This window comes from Frankliniella occidentalis, unplaced genomic scaffold (assembly GCF_000697945.3).
Source record: "Frankliniella occidentalis isolate FOCC.00 unplaced genomic scaffold, Focc_3.1 Scaffold1, whole genome shotgun sequence".
NCBI lineage: Eukaryota > Metazoa > Arthropoda > Insecta > Thysanoptera > Thripidae > Frankliniella > Frankliniella occidentalis.
The window spans coordinates 1,275,689-1,278,693 of NW_026267131.1; the positions used below are offsets into that span (position 1 = coordinate 1,275,689).

Genomic DNA, 3,005 nt, shown 5'->3' on the forward strand with positions numbered 1-3,005 from the left:
CCCTCCCCCACCCCCCGCGCGGTCGATCCACGGCGCATGTCGAGCGCGGGCCAAGCCTCTTGTGATGACGAGCCGCGTCGCCCTCTCTCATCACGACTCCGTGGCGCAACGGTAGCGCGTCTGACTCCAGATCAGAAGGTTGCGTGTTCAAATCACGTCGGGGTCATCCGGTGAACTTTTTTTTTTCTTGCCCCTTTTTGTTTCTGCTGAAAGCTGTGGACTGTAGGAAGCTCCCGTGTGGAGTTTTGTCAGGTAAGCATGTTATATTGAACAGGACATCATTATTTTATTTTGCAAGATGATGTAGACCATGAAAATAGCTACCCATCAGCGTACCCACGTAACTAAACTTAAGAAACATGAACCTACTAATTTGAGTTAAAATTGACGCTGCCGTCCATTCCAAATTTTGAGAGCGAAGTTGACGGAAACCCCTTGTGATCTGTGATCCTGCAGGGTCGACGGGGGCGTGTCGCGCAACGACTTCGTCTGCCAGCTGCTGGCGGACCTGTCCGGGATGGCCGTGGAGCGGTGCACCACCTCGGAGATGTCCGCCATGGGCGCGGCCTACCTGGCGGGCGTGGCGGCGGGCGTGTGGCGCGGCCAGGAGGAGGTGGCGGCGCTCCGCGACGCCCGCGTGGAGCGCGTGTTCTCGCCGGCCGCGACCCGCGACGCGTCTCTTGCCCTGTGGGAGCGCGCCGTCGGACGGTTCCTGGACTGGTACTCGCCCGACGACGGCCCAGCGACGGCGTCGGCGCCAGCGCCAGCAGCCGGCGCCGTCGGCGTCCTGGAAGGCCGCGGTGCTGGTGGCCAGGGCGACTCGGCCGCCTCGAGCGGGGTGAGCTCAGCGGCGACCTCGCCAGTCGCCTCTCCATCCGGGGACAACCAAGCCGTCCGCAAGACTGCGGGAAACTAGAAGACAACTACGAACAAATTCTGCATCGTGTTCAAAAATGTGCACGGAGGGTTACAGAAGAGGGACCACTGCCACATGTTTGCTGGCGTTTCTAAAAGAGTGTCAGTTAAGCAGTTAAGCTCCATTCCATAATTGTTATAATTTATCGTCTTGCCAGAGGCGTGCAACGTTGATATTCTGTAAGTTATGAGTTTTATCATGACAATTTTGTGTCTTTTTGCCAATGAAATTGGTGCATTTACAGAGTCTTCCATTACTTGAATGTTAAGTACTTGTAAGACTACAGAGAATTTATATTGATATTACTAGATATTTTTACACGTTTTTAAACTTTCGTATCTTTGCTCTGTCAGCTGAGCTTCTTGGACCAATTTAGTAACTAGGATAAATTTTCTTTTAGTATTATTTTAGAACTGACATTCCTTCCTGAGACTATTGTTTTGTTTGTAATGCGGGGGTAAACACAACAGCAATATTTTATAGTAATAAATCTTGTCGATCGTATCTCCTCATGTCTTTCCTCACAATTATTACACTGAAGCATTAGTTCTCCCCAAATGAGTGTAATAAGCGCCAAAGGCAAGTTTGCGGCCGAGTACCGCGTGTACGCGCGCAGCTCGGCGCTGGATGGGTTGCCTACCCAGCCCGGAGCCTTGGCGTGCGGGACGGGAAGGCCCAAAGCGCCTAGTATAGGCGGGGCAGGCGGGGCCGGGCCCCGATGTCATCTGCCGAGCCGGCCTAGACCGCCTCGGCCGCCGCGGAGCGGTGCGACCCGCGGGAGGTCATCTGGCTGGACAGAGTCAGCGACCGGCCCTGCCCTGCCGCGGGCGCGCACTGCCGCGAGCCTGACGCCGCTCCCGGCGCACGCATCAGCGGCTAGAGAGACCGCCGAGCTGCTCCATTTCGTGATTGTAAATAATTAGCAGCGCTCTACGTGGCTCGCCGTGACGCGGTGACGCGGTCGTTATCGACGGCCGGGGCCGGCCGGTGGCGCATCGTCTCCTGGATAATGGTAATTTCGTGGCGCCCCGGATAGGCGCGCGCGCACGACCTTTGGCGCGCTTTATTTCGGTATGAAAATATCCGAGGGATGCGTGCGTGGTGGCCAGCCAGAAGTCCAGCGCCGAGTCAGCCGCACAACTATAAAACTGGTTTCTTGTTTCAAGTGCATGCACTTGTAAAACGAGTGTGCATAATTTACATACTCACAGTTTTATGCTATCAATAGAACCGATATGGTGCTCAGTTAGACACTACAATGTGTCTACAAAATGCACACTTAAACTTACACATCAATGACATCAATCGACGTGCAAAATTAAACACTTACAAGTTTTACCAATGTGTTGATATACGAGACCAAAATTCACCCTTGAAACAAAGCAATATTGTCTTTGGAATAAAGATTTCCCTCTTATTCGATAGATAATATCAGATTGGTTCAAGAGTAAATTTGAGCTTATGTCAGCGTGCACTCGAAACAAACAAAGATTTATTTGAAACAGAAGGCAGGCAGTTTTCCTGGGCGCATGCGGCCGCTCAGTCCTGCCCCCCGTCCGTCCATCGTTCCCAGGACTTGTTCCTGCTCCTGCTGCCCTTGAAGCTCGCTCTTACCAAGAGGTGTGCCCCGCCGTTCGGTACCATTCCGTTGCCTCGTCCTCTCCTCGTCCACCCTGCTCCCTTTCCGGAGTTGTCTAATAATTAAATAACAAAAATAACAAAAACAGAACAAAAGTGGAGTTTGCGATATGCACTTCAGACAATGTCCGTCATGTGATGGAGTCTTTCTTTATTAAACTCTGGTAATGACTCTTTCACGTGCCTCACTTTTATCATGCCAATTTGGTATTTCCGTGACGGCACCTCTTCTCCCTGTTCCCGATAGGCTGTATACCCAAATGTCTTCCCACCATTATTGTACTGCTGCTGACGATGTTAACAGCAGCCAGCAGCAATCACGATCCCATTCAGTGTAGCCCAGATTGTTGCCGACAATGTCGGTTAACGTCGCGCTCTAGCTCTTGTTCGTAGGTTTACTGTGGACATCGTTCTTACAGGCGTTCGGCAGGAGAGGGTTGCCCCCCCCCCC

At 52.6% G+C, this 3,005-nt stretch overlaps 1 protein-coding gene and 1 non-coding gene across 2 annotated transcripts in view; one reads left to right on the top strand and one right to left on the bottom strand.

The window, feature by feature from the left end:
- Positions 1-3,005, bottom strand: part of LOC113213536 (N-acetylneuraminate lyase-like) — an 18,303-nt gene that overhangs the window by 7,738 nt on the left and 7,560 nt on the right. The window lies entirely within an intron of this gene.
- On the top strand, positions 95-166 carry Trnaw-cca (transfer RNA tryptophan (anticodon CCA)). Its single transcript has one exon. It is a non-coding gene; the product is annotated as a tRNA-Trp (tRNA).